Source organism: Bolinopsis microptera, chromosome 13, assembly GCF_026151205.1.
Source record: "Bolinopsis microptera isolate Bmic1 chromosome 13, MBARI_Bmic_1.0, whole genome shotgun sequence".
Lineage (NCBI taxonomy): Eukaryota > Metazoa > Ctenophora > Tentaculata > Lobata > Bolinopsidae > Bolinopsis > Bolinopsis microptera.
Window position 1 is genome coordinate 3,023,017 of NC_087084.1, and position 14,023 is coordinate 3,037,039.

The 14,023-nt window shown below is 36.8% G+C and overlaps 1 long non-coding RNA gene across 1 annotated transcript; it reads right to left on the reverse strand.

The window, feature by feature from the left end:
* Window positions 1-5,642: 5,642 nt before the first annotated feature.
* On the reverse strand, window positions 5,643-11,714 carry LOC134824661 (uncharacterized). The gene is made up of 4 exons (XR_010161453.1): window positions 11,224-11,714; window positions 10,942-11,077; window positions 6,375-7,244; window positions 5,643-6,201 (listed from the first exon to the last, which is right to left on the reverse strand). It is a non-coding gene; the product is annotated as an uncharacterized LOC134824661 (long non-coding RNA).
* Window positions 11,715-14,023: the final 2,309 nt, after the last annotated feature.

A 14,023-nucleotide genomic window follows, 5' to 3' on the forward strand; every position in this document is an offset into this window, starting at 1 on the left:
CATCGACTAAATATTTGTACAAATAACTCAACTCAGAACGATCATTCATTTCAGGACTTAATCTCAATATATACATCGCTTCTACAATCTTTCTACAAACAGTTTTACTCTGTAAATCAAGTAACTTAAAAGATAAAACTGGGGTTCGGTTAGGATGTAGAGATGCGTAGTGCTGTCCCACCCCATTCTCTGGATGTGCTCTAGGATTCCTAGCAGCCTGTCTGTGCTCCATCAGACGAGCATGGAGGCTTCTCTCAGTTTCCCCACAGTATCTCTTACCACATAACTCGCAAGTAACTAAGTAAATAGCTCCTTTTGTTGAGCATGTTGTTCCTGTGAGTCTAGGGCAGATCTCACAATTGTTAGGGTTACCAAGGTCACAAGTCTTCTTATCCAGTGGACGAGAGCGGCAGAAGATGTCCTGTAACTTCTTACCAGGTGTAAAAATAACTCTGATGGGGAGTTTGTTAGATTTGATGTAGTTGCGAATCTTATTACAAATTGTTCCAGAGATGAATGGTAAGGTGAGTGGGACAGAGTCAGGTGTGGTTTGACGTCTTCTCCTAGTCCTCCTGTTCCTTGCGTTATGACTCAGAGGTTGGTGTCCATTTTTCTTTAAGAGATCATCGATGATATTAACTGAATGATCGAGTTCCTGGGGTCCTGAGGAAGCAATGGTGGCATTACGGTAGAAGTTCTTCTTACACTCCTCCTTCACTGAGTCCGGGTGGTGTGACTTCTGGTGTAATGTTATCCCCTTGTTCTGGGTTTTCCTGTAGAATCTGTGGTGCACTTTTCCTACCTCTAAGTCATAACGCAAGGAACAGGAGGACTAGGAGAAGACGTCAAACCACACCTGACTCTGTCCCACTCACCTTACCATTCATCTCTGGAACAATTTGTAATAAGATTCGCAACTACATCAAATCTAACAAACTCCCCATCAGAGTTATTTTTACACCTGGTAAGAAGTTACAGGACATCTTCTGCCGCTCTCGTCCACTGGATAAGAAGACTTGTGACCTTGGTAACCCTAACAATTGTGAGATCTGCCCTAGACTCACAGGAACAACATGCTCAACAAAAGGAGCTATTTACTTAGTTACTTGCGAGTTATGTGGTAAGAGATACTGTGGGGAAACTGAGAGAAGCCTCCATGCTCGTCTGATGGAGCACAGACAGGCTGCTAGGAATCCTAGAGCACATCCAGAGAATGGGGTTGGACAGCACTACGCATCTCTACATCCTAACCGAACCCCAGTTTTATCTTTTAAGTTACTTGATTTACAGAGTAAAACTGTTCGTAGAAAGATTGTAGAAGCGATGTATATATTGAGATTAAGTCCTGAAATGAATGATCGTTCTGAGTTGAGTTATTTGTACAAATATTTAGTCGATGTTTAACTAGTAAATAATGTATTGATAGGACTATCTTGGATAGTAACCATGACAACCGAGTTATCGTTGCTTAAGTGCTGATTTTATCATTAGTTTTTACACATGAACTGTGAATTCTGAACAACCAGTTTTACGTTTACTAATTAGTTTAGTATCATGAGTAGTACAGTATTTAGTTGTATTAGCTTACATTTCTTCTTGTCGTATATTTTTTGTTGTTTTGACATTTTTTGCAATTACATTTTTGGGTCATATTTCGTAAATTTTATTTCTCTGTTTTTGTTTTAATGTTATTTTAAATTTCTTTCCGTCGTTAATTTTTACACATGTTTAACAATTTTATTACAGAACTGAAGAAGACGTTGTTACGTGGAATGATTATTTCAATTCAATAAAGTTTCTAGCCTAAAGTTTGCTGCTTCAATTTGTTCGCAAGTTAAGAGTCTAAAGAGAAATTCTCCAAGAGAAATCAAGTTCAAATGCGACTCATAAATATAGCCCCCTTGAACTACATATTCTACTGATTCACTAAATATATTAAAGGTTTCTAAAAGATCTCCACAGATTCTTCTTTCAGCTTACGAATTTCCAACCTGCTGTGTGTGGGTGTCAAGATGCACCCACGAAACTCAGCTCATTCTGTGACAAATATTAAAATTTAATATTTAATACTCATCCGGCAATTGTATTAAATTTAATAAATACGCCAACCAAAGATGCACGCAGTGAAAGAAGAAGTAGTAAAAAGTTGTAAGCAGTAAGCGTCACGAAAATAGAAGAGTAACCTAAAAGTAGAAAAACCAAGAAAGTGTATTTTGTATAAACATTGATTTAATTAGTAATATATAATCGGGTAGTAAGTGTTAGGGAGGTTAGTGACCAGTGAGAGTCAGTGAGTGGTTTATATTTCTATAGTGTTATTTTAAATGTTAATAACACATTCTATTTCAGATTAATTTTTAATAATTCCGCCGTTGCAGGCCCTTACAACTGGGGAAATCAGGCTTTGATATCCATAAACACGATTTAAGATAATAAAGCGGATTTTGCTCTAATCAGAGCCCTCTCGCTTGCAGTAGCGCGCGACCGCCGAAGTATATTCTAAAAGTAAAAGTAAGTAAGAGTAAAAATTATGACATAACATCATCACACATGTCTACAAAGTATCAAATCACTATATGGAAAAATATAAATATCTTTCCACCAAAATTAATAAATTATTAACTACAACTTTATTAAAAAATATCAAATAAGTTCAAAAAGCATCTCCAAAAGATAACCCTATTCATACTTCCCAGTGGAATAAAGATTTATAAATAACTTTTTTGCCACAAAAGGGTGGAAATAAAGATAATCGTTATGCTTCTCTTTATTACTAACATAGCTAGGTCCTTCAATTCTCCCTAATACTTCATTTGAAACATTCCAAAAATGTGAATCATTAGAAATATCCTTAGAAGTCATATCTTTCTTAAACCCTTCTAATTTAATCTTAAAACTTAAAACAGTCACCGAGTTCTTAACATCTGGAGGAAGTTTGTTCCAGTAAGGAATAACTCGCTCTGGAAGAAATGAACTTTGGAGATTCCTAATCTTCGCCATACTCTTACAACATCTGTTGGATGATACAAGATTAAGACCAGATCTGCTCACTTTGAACAAATCGGAGCCGTACTCGGTCAAACCATTAATAACCTTAAAAGCTTCAATAAGGTCCCCACGTATTCGCCGCTCTGCCAGCGTTGTCAAATTGAGAATTTCCAGTCTACGGCTGTAAGGAAGAGTACCCACCTCATTAATAAGACGGGTAAACCGCCTCTGGACGCTCTCCAGCTCCAAAACAATTTTTTTTTTTTTTTTTTTTTAATTATTCAAACAATATACACATAATATAGCAATGACCCTATATAAAAACAAACCTTTAAGAATATAAAAAATTCCCTAAACACTCAAAAATTACCCTTGGCCTTGTGCTCCAAAACAATCCCCCAACTTCCATGAGCCGCAACTGGATTCCACAATTGGACACAATACTCTAGATGAGGTCTTATTAAAGCTTTATAGATGGTTATCATAACTCCTTTTTCCCTTATTACTAAATTCCTTATAATCCAACATATCATACGATTTGCTTTAGAAATGCATGCTTTTATCTGCTCATTCCAAAGCAAGGAGTTATGGGTAATAACCCCCCAAGTCTTTTTCCTGAGCAGATGCTTCAAGTTCTACACCATTAACAAAATAATTTAAGTTAGGATTACTATTAAGATTAACAGACCATTGTCCTTCTACAAAAACTCTCATAGCTTCCTATCTGTTCGAAAATCCTTTATAACATTTAATACTTTTCTCTTAATTGACGATGTCAATTCATGGCAGCTCGGCGCGGCACAGTAGCGCATCTCGCCGATCTAGATGTCGCTGTGAGAAGCCTCATTGAGTGCGCGGCGCGGCACAGTAACGCATCGCGCTACAACTTTTCTCCTATAAACACCAAATCCTTCCAATTTAGACAGAAGTTTAAAGTGGGGGGCTGTGAAACAAGCGCGTCACGCTGTACACGTAGACACATGGCTATGTGAAAAGCGGATTGACAAGCTCCCACTGCGAGCTGATCATTCGCGAGGTGAAAATGAGCGCTGGGGACGATCTCTCTGAAATTTTACCTGTTGGTTCAGTGGACGATTTTAGCCACAGCGCCTTAAATTTAGCACGATCGTCCATAATCACACAAAGTTACAGCTAATTTAGTGATGTAAACACTCGTCGCAATATACTGGAATTGAATCGAGCGCGTTACTATGGTTACTGCGCGTTGATATGGTTACTAGATTTAGATTAGATTCATCGTTTTAGCGCGCGTAGCATGTAGCATTATTACAATTCTATCATATTGTCATATTATTATTAGATGCACGAGTTTAGCTGCATTTTACATTTAATTTCAGGAATCTGCAAGATTTGTAATCGATTAGATAATATTTAATTTCGTTCTTCATTCCTTGCTTGGCGGTCCTCATTTATGTATGTATTTTACCTGGGAGCGGGAACTCCAGGCTACGCTTTTCATTAACCGGGATGTAATTTTCATAAACCGATTAGAGTTTAGTCAGTATGACATGCTGATCGCCGCCAGACAGTTGAAAATTTGTTTCATACACATAAAATTGATTGTGTCATATCTGAGTTCTTGGCTGTATTTCGAAACCTCAGTCAGTTGTGGGTTTTTACCGGCCTAAATAAAAAGTCAAGTTTACAGGACATTTCTGGGGAACCTTACTATGTGTTTTACTTAACAAGATCAAAGATGCGAAGGTGAGGAAAAGGAAGCGTGCATTCGAGAGCGTATCATTTTGTACATTATATTACCCCGATCTGAAGCAGGAGGTGACCGGGATTGGCAATTTTGAGTTATCCCGGTCCCGGTCAACCGGGTCAAGTCACATTTTTCATCCCGGTCGCGGTCCCGGTCAAATGCTGATTTATGATCCCGGTCCCGGTTAATTCAGGATTCTTGGTCCCGGTCAATCACTCAAATTTGCCGGGATTTTGACCGGGATCTTTTAATAATTTCATTCACTGTGATTTTAAGTTTTTACTTTCATTCATTGTGAATTTCATCTTTAAACAATCTCTGAGCCAAATAAAACAATGTTTAAAATTGCTAAATAAGTTTAGGTAACTAATATCGTTACATAACTCATAAGTGCAAACTAACATCAAGTTTTCAACTCGGGCTACGCCCAATTGTCAATTGGAGAATGAAACTGTTGAATAATTTGAGGGATCATTGACTGAGGAATGAGGGTGAACTTGAGTAATCAGTACATGAACATTATTGGTGTAGTACATTAGGCCCATGCCCCATATTGACGGGTTTTTTCTAGTTTATTCTAATTTAATATTCTAGTTATTACTTATTCAAATTGTTCAATTATAATGTAAATGAAAGTTGCAGCTTTCAATATGAGAATACCAGTTTTGGTCCCGGTCATCCCGGTCAAATCCCGGTAAAATCCCGGTCATCCCGAAAAAATTGTATTGTTGGTCCCGGTCCTGGTCCCGGTAAGATAGAAATCCCAGAAATTATTGGTCCCGGTCCCGGTCACGGTAAATTGATAATCTCAGTCCCGGTCCCGGTCAAGTCACATTTTGTATCCCGGTCCCGGTCAGGCCTAAAATCATGTCCCGGTCACCTCCTGATCTGAAGTTTGATGACTAGAAAACAGTGAATACAATTAATGTTTATTAATATTATTATCGAACTTCATATTATATTGTTTATCCTAAGTAAAGATCTGATAACTCTACAACAGGGATCGGTTAAACTATAAATGGAAACAATTTAAATACTGAAACATAAACTAGTGTTAACATATCTATAATACGTTAACTTAAAACTTAATTACATCAACTTGCAAGATTTAAAAAATTTTCCCTATAAAATACAGAGGCAATATCAAATATGGCACAGTTCAGTCAAATGAAAAAATCTGTTTGTTGATGGCACTGAAGAATATTTTGAAAAAAGCTACGATGAAAGTTGAAGGAACAGTTAAAGGAACACTATACCAATTTCAGAATGTAAATTTTCGTGTTTAAATATCATACTTTATAAGGTATAAAGTTTCGTATTATTAATCAAAAGTTGGTGTAATATCACACGTAACACGTTTTAGATATTAAACAGAAGAAAGTTTTTTGTCCTAGATCAAGAGCTGCTCATTTCTCACAAGCAGTGTGGTCGGGGTTCTGTTCTTCGATTCTTGCTGCCTTTGTCTTTCGCACGCAAGTAGGAGTACCCTGAGGATTAGAGGCAATAATAATAATAACGCTTTATTTGTATACCGCTTAGGCCGTATAATCAACCATGAATTATTAAAATTTTATAGTTCTACAATTGGAACCTGCGACTTGTTTTGCAGTGAATCACAATCCAGACGAAATGTGTAATTTTAAAAAGTATAGGTACACACCTGTCCGTAGTTTCTCGTACATCACGCGTGACGTCCGGCTAGAAGGAGTTTCTCCCAGGTCTGCTGTCTAGGAAGAGAGAATGGGAGATGAGAGCTGTTTGAGCTTTATGACTTCACTTAACAGCCAGAGGTGCCATAAGCTAACTCGTCGTAAATTGCGAGCTCTGGCAGGTATCCTCGGGTGATTGTCAGATGAGATGGTGGTCCAAAAGAAACTGCTGGGAGCCTGACAGAAAACCGTATTGCAAGCCCCGAAACGGTGTCAGGTTTGTGACTGAAGATTCTGATCAAGCTCAGGGTTGAGTCTACACAGTGTCGCCACTTGCCGATGCCAGTTGATGCGACAGGACACTGATTTAAGTGGGAAGTTGTGTCTAAGAAACAGCGTGTGGTTCGGGTGCCGGTTGAACGCATGTAATAGGGAGGGTATATCCGTATTTCGCTGCTAGGAGGTGGTCCGCAGATTGCGTGAAGATGCCTACTTTTAAACCTATCAATAGGTTCAATAGGTAGGTGCTAGTGATGCAGTCCTTGACCCGGAAGCTAAGGCTTCCCCGTTTCTCGCTCATTTGTGCTCCGATGTTCTTGTGACCTCTGCAGGGGTCAAGTGCAGGATGAGGGACATGGCCGACCAGGAGAAGGTTGTTTTTGAGAGGTATTTTTATACAGTTTAACTGTATCATTACCCTTGGAAATCTCTCGACCCAAACGATGCCAAATTCTGCCTCCGAGCACAAGTACTTTGTAGGGGGTCAGCGAGTCATTTCATGTCTATTGTTCAATGTCGTTGAGTACAGGGGAAGTTAGCTGCTGTCTACTGCCGTTATTCTCCAATTCTTAGAGTTCGTCTTTCGCACGTGAGTAAGTTTCCTGGGGAAAATAAATAGTCAACCAAAAATTATTAATAATAAACATAGATGGACTTCCCACAATTATAACCAGTAAATCTGACACCTGCTAGCTGGCGTAAATTTAAAATTTAACACGCAGTGCGCGCGCCGCGCGCTAAAAATATCTCAAATTTGAAAACTGATGTGGTTTTTACCGAAAATCGAATTCGCGCCAGCCGCCATCAGAAGATGCAGTAGATGAATTCATAAATTTGGAACATGGGCACATCACAGTATTGGCCGTATTTGAGTGCTGGGAAGGCTCAGTTCGGATTTCTAAGATGGATATAGCCGTAAGCTAGGCCTAGGAACCATAAAAAGTCGTATAAAACTACCCATGGAATGACCAGAAATGAACGAAAATGAACATTCTTCTCAAAGTGCTCAGAATGGTTTAAAATGGGTCGGAAAGTGTTTATATTAGTCCTAGGACCACTCAAACCAAGTTTGAGAATCATTGCATGTCTAGAACCGATGTTACCAATGTTCCAAAATGTCCCAATTTTGGCACAATAATCCTCCTGAGAATCCAGATTTTTGGAACATGGGCACATCGAAGTATTGGCTGTATTTAAGTGCTGGGAAGCCTCAATTCGGTTTTCTAAGATGGATGTAGGTAAAAACTAGGCCTAAGAGCCATCAAAACTCAAATAACATTACCCAGGTTCATGGAATGTATGGAAAATGAACAAAAATGAAAATAGTAGTTGAGATGGTGGAAACATTTGATACAATTTTGGAAACATGCTTTTACAGCCGTATTTATGCTTGTACTGACTTGGACACGTTCATAAAAAGGTGGCACTAGAGATTGATTTTTCACTGCCAAAATTGTGTGAAGCATTTTAAAATACTTGGATCTCAAGGAGTATGCTATGAAAGTTAACCAAATTTTAATGTGGTCCAAAAAGATTCAAATGTCACATAATAAAGTCATTCATCTCTTTATATCTGTTAATTGTGCAGATATGAGCCAGAAATCACAAAATATTCATTTCTTGCACCTCTAATGATGAATTTACATTCTGTGAGTGTGTCCTGCTTCTCAATGTGATTATTGAACCTTTTTGAGATAGCTGAGTGTTAAAAGTGCAAAGAATCACCGGTTAAATGTGGAGTTACGATGCAATTATCACATACAGGGTTAATTCTGACTAAGTATTTTAGAATGATGAATGTGATATGAATATCAACGGAATGATTGTAACAATGAACTCTATCAATCACAATTATATCATGCTAACTAATATTTAGAGAATTTAGATGGTTAAAAGTGCCATAATGAGTCAAAAATCACATAAATGAGCATGTATTGAAATGATGCTGTATCAGGGGAATGTACACTGTCCATTTGAACACTGTCCATTAGTACTCCGATGAAAAAGCGATGAATGTCGATTTGCCGTGATTCTAGCTTTGTGTGTTATTGTGTGATTTCAATGCACGGCAATGAAGGGACTCAGGTACCACGATCTGGCAGACAAACATGTCTGAACAGACATAGCGAGTCAGATCTGGTTCAGGAAATTTTATCGTTAAAGAGACATTCATATTTCATATGAATCAATACTCAGGTTTCTAATTTTGGACTCGCCCGGGGTTTGATTATGATACTTTGAGGAATGACATTTGATTTATAAGTTGATTTCAAATCCCCTATGGGTACCAGAAATACTGGTTTCACAACAACAACATCACTTTTTGGCTCTATATCAGGTTGGTATTCATAGTAAATCTGCAGTAATTTGTTGTGACACTGCACTTGTTTATGGTCATGGAGAAGTTCGTTATTAGAGTAATAGTGGAATCAATAATCACAAAACACTGATTTTAAACTGATTAAACTAGGCAAGTACTTTTACTACTCAAGCCATGATAATTTTGTCTCCATACTGTGACAAATGAATCAATCAGTTACGTATAATACTTAATTGAATTTTTGAAATGTGATTATCGATTCATTACCTTTCTTTTCAAAATGTCATTACAACTTGAACATTACATATGATTCAATTGTCATACTTTAAAGAAAATTACATAGTTGGTAGCCAGATTTGTGTGATTTTTGAATCATTTAACCACCCAGATCAAAAATTATCGCTCAAAGGCCTTCAATATGGTATAAGCTTAGACATGGATTCAAAAATCACATAATAAGAACCATAGAATGGATATATGTTGTCATATTGTGCACTTAATTTAAGGCTTACTATAGTGAGACTTAATAGCGCACCAATAACGAAAATGTGATTTTTGAATCATATTAACTGGTTTTAATACTATTTAATACTATTTTGTACCCTAAAAAATGATAGAAAGCCAATAAAAACGTAAGATGATTCAATAATCACTGCTCAAAATAGGCTCATTTCCAATGTTTAAGTTGTGATTTTTGAATCATTTTGGCACCAATAACAATTTCAGATAAGACATTTTATTCCTTACATGCATTATAGTCACCATATCAATTTTGGCGTCTTTGTGAATAGTACTTTTCAGATTATCTAGTGTTGATTCATCTTGCATTTCTAATTGTGTGATTTTTGAATCATTGGCACACAAATAACGATAACTCCTGTGATATAAGCACTACAGACTCCGTGATTTCAGGATCATGAAATTTAATCGAATTTCTAAAGGTATAGATAGATATATCAACCAACAAAGAGCAATGACCATTTTTAAAACTCATTTAAAAAAAATCAATCTCTAGTGCCACCTTTTTTTGAACGTGTCCACTTGGAATCTATCTGGTATGGTAGAAGGACACATGTACTAACATTTCCAGCCACTTAGAAGTGCAAAATACTCCCCTGGTTCATGGAATGAATGAAATGAACACAAAATGAACATTTTCCTAGAATCCCCTGAATTGGGCTAAAACCAATTGGAATCGGTCGGTATTGATACCAGGAGTGTCCCTGAGAAGTTTGGTGTGCCTAGCATGTTCAGAAAGGGCTCTGGGGCAATGTTTCTATTTTGGTTTCAGAGTAGTTGAGATGGTGGAAACAATTGACACAAATTTAGAAACATGCTTTTTAGCGGTAATTATGCCTGGACTGGCATGGAATCGATATGGTATGGTAGAGGGGCATATTGTTTACTAACATGTTCAGCAACTCAGAAGTTTTTTTCTTTGAAATGTAATACTCCACCGAAGGGATAGGGTGCGTCAAGAATCATCCAGTTTCACATCGAAAGCACTATTTTCACACATCAAATTGTGACATTTTTTGTTCAACTTTAAAAAAACCTTTTTAGTGCAAAATGATCCCCTGGTTCATGAAATGAACAAAAATGAACTTTACCCTAAAATCGCCTAAACTGAGTTGAAGGCGATCAGAATCGATTGGTATCGATACCAGGAGTGTCCTTGAAAAGTTTGGTGGCCCTAGCATCCTCAGAAAAGGCTTTGTGGGCAATGTTCCATTTTGGTTTCAGAGAAGTTGGGATTCTGGAACAGAATTGAGACAAATTTGGAACAGGCTTTTTGGGCATCAATTATGCCTTGGCTGACTTAAAATCGATCTGGTATGGTGGAGGGGTATATTAACTACATTTTTGGGTGTTTTCAAATTAAAGATTTCAAAGCCAGATTTTCGGCTTAAGTTGGCTGGGACATGCCCAAATTGTATATGCTTTGATCGTGATCGGGTTTTCAAAAATAAACGATTTACCTTTCGCATATGATGGACTTTTTCCCGAAGAAGGTGGGTATTTTATCCTTGTAGTTTTCCAGAGAAGGACGTAGTCTTTTCCACATCTCTGTCATCAGAGAAGTCATCTCGATTAAACGGTCCCTGTTTGGCACTCCTGAGGTAATTGACTGTCTTATACACAATGGTTTTACCGTTTACAACATTTGCAGTAATATTTATTACCGAATTTAATTAGAATTTAACCCATACATTTTAAACACATGAACTGCTGTATCAGTAACCATCAAAAAAGAGACAAACCTATGAATTTGATGTTTATCTTGTTAAGTGGGAGGTTAACCTCTTCTTGACACAAAATACCCAGTCGTCTCCTGAGATCTCCGACATGACAGAGGAAGCTACTGTCGAGTTCGATATTACAGCTAACCTAAGATAGTCAAACTGAGTGGGATCAATTTTAAGCATTACAAATCAGCAGTTATCAAGCAAATGTGATGAAAGAGCCATTATTGAAATGTAAGGCAGATCTAGAGCTAGGAATGTGTTTCGGGGCATCAAAGAATAAGTATCTGTGTACTGTTCTTTACCATACCATTTAAACGATTTAATACATGGAAGTATCACAATAATATACTTTTTCAAAAACATAAACACATTTAAAAAAAGGCTCGAATGGGTTATCGATATTTCCATATAATGCAGGATTGAAATAATCTGTTTAGGAGTAATACGTTCAAATTCGATCCTGATCTACAAAAGTGTAACATGATAGCAAAATCCGCTGTGCTTTTCTATACTAGAACAAGTTTTAGTAGCACATCACAGCTTAAAGGCAGTAACACTAAATCGATTACATTAAATAACCTCTCAAGATCATTTAGTAATATCTGTATTTCAATGTGCAACGAAACAGCTTCTATACTACTTTACTACTTCTATACTACTTTACTATCAACTAGATATACGGTTTGAGCATTGATGCTCTATGCTGTGAGCAGCAACGAAAAGAGATGGGATTGCAATATATCGACTCACTTGTGAAAATAATGATTAAATCTCAAATCTCCTAATATAATATAATTACGATTTCTAACCACTAACTGCGCGGCGTAGTGCGTACTTTGAAATCCAAATAAAAATTATTTTTGATCAAAATATTGGAAAACAAAATTACAACATGATTCAAATCTTGTGTAAAAAAATGTGATAAACAATATGCTGTTAAAAACTTTCGTGAAAAATTTTAAAAAGCATGATTTCCACCCGATTATGTGAAGTTATCATTTTTATGACTTTTACAGGTTATAATTTTTGTCAAGAGCTTAGCCATTTGTCAAAATTTAGGTCATGGTATCATGTTATGTGACTATACAATGAGATTATAATCCGTTGATGTATAATATCTTGGAGTTTATCAGGGGATAAAATTATTTGTAGGTTTATAAACTACCAAAACGCGCGCTGGGTTGGACTCGTTGTATAATAATAATGTATAACTATCAATACATGATACACGATAACGTAAAACTATATAAATCGATAACATATAAGATCAAATAAACCATATGGTACCAAGTTACATTAATTGATGAAATCTTTCCATGTTTTAGAATGAAAATCCATACACAAATATTACTAGCTTTAAGTATGACACACATTATTACATGATAACGAATTGATTTAACGCGCATATGCAAAATATATTGTAATTGTATAAGAATCGACCTTGTTTTTTAAAGATTAGTCATTTAAAGTATCGATGAGAAAATCCCTGTACAAATAGCTTCTACTTATCACTTATAATCCGATAATTTATGTTGTATGATGCAATGAAAATACTCATACCGCGCGCGCAGCTTGAACTACGACATACGCAAGCGTTCAGTTGCAAATTATAAGGTCTACCGAAGTTTGTAGGGCGCGAAAAATTTTATGTTGACGTGCTCGCGCATTCTGAGTAGTCAGCTCGCGTTGGGCTTAGCGCCGCCCAGTATGAATTTAGTTATATTGTTAAGTATATAGTAATAATTAATAAGGCGCCGAGCCGGACTTTGAACAATTTCGAAATTTCATTGTACAGCATAAATTGATTTAGTATGCACAGGGCGCAAAAACCCAGTAACAAATTTTATCATGCGTATTTACTTTTTAGTATTAAAATGATATGCTTAAAATTTTACTTGACCGTTGGAATAAAAAATGCGCGCGCATATTTAATATTTCTTTTGGCGCGCCGCGCGCTTAATTCATATTTGAACGGATTTATATATATAATACCATACTTTAAAAATCGAGCGCTACATAGTAGGACCTACTTATATCAAAATAAAATGCAGCCACCTAAATTGTTGTTAAGCTTTCTTTGGCGAGTATTGTGAGTTTAGACCATTAAAATACTGTGTTTTAAGTTTGTTAGGCATGTGGACTAAGTGGGTTGAGAGTACTCGACTTGGAAGTGAGTGTTGAGAATTCTCAACTAAAATAAAGATCACAAGGTCCAGAATATGAGGCAGCAGAGTGAGTTGTAGAGGCTGAAGGGAAAGTAATGTCACAAGGAAATGAGCAAGGAGAGTACTATAATACTCATATTTATGATAGTTCACCAATAGCAATTTGTGCTAGAGAGCAGAAGGTAATGATGCACTAGTGGAATGCTCTTATTGGGTTTCTCTGTAGGAGCAGCTGTACAATGAAACGAAAAGTTTTATTTTACATTCCTTTAATCATAAATAAAATAAGAGCTTAAACCACGAATTAGTTAGCTAGACGTAAACTTGAGGAAATATTCTTTATTTAAAAAACTTTATTTGGTACAGTGGACCTAGGAGAAAAATTCTGTAGTAGCTGTTGTCTAATACCTGGCAACTTGCCAGGTATTAGACTTGCCAATGGCAAGTTGGACTTTGAGGGTCGCAGTTGCTGGCCACCCTTGCCAGAAATAGTGCCAAGGTGATGTCATGGCTGTGTAATATAAGAGTGTAATATAAAAGAGACATAACTTTGGTGTCTGTGCTTCTACTTGAGTAGCGAGGAAAGAACTTTTCGTCCTTTTTGCTCCTTTCATCAATGTTATCCAGTATTTGACCCTTTGACAGAGGTC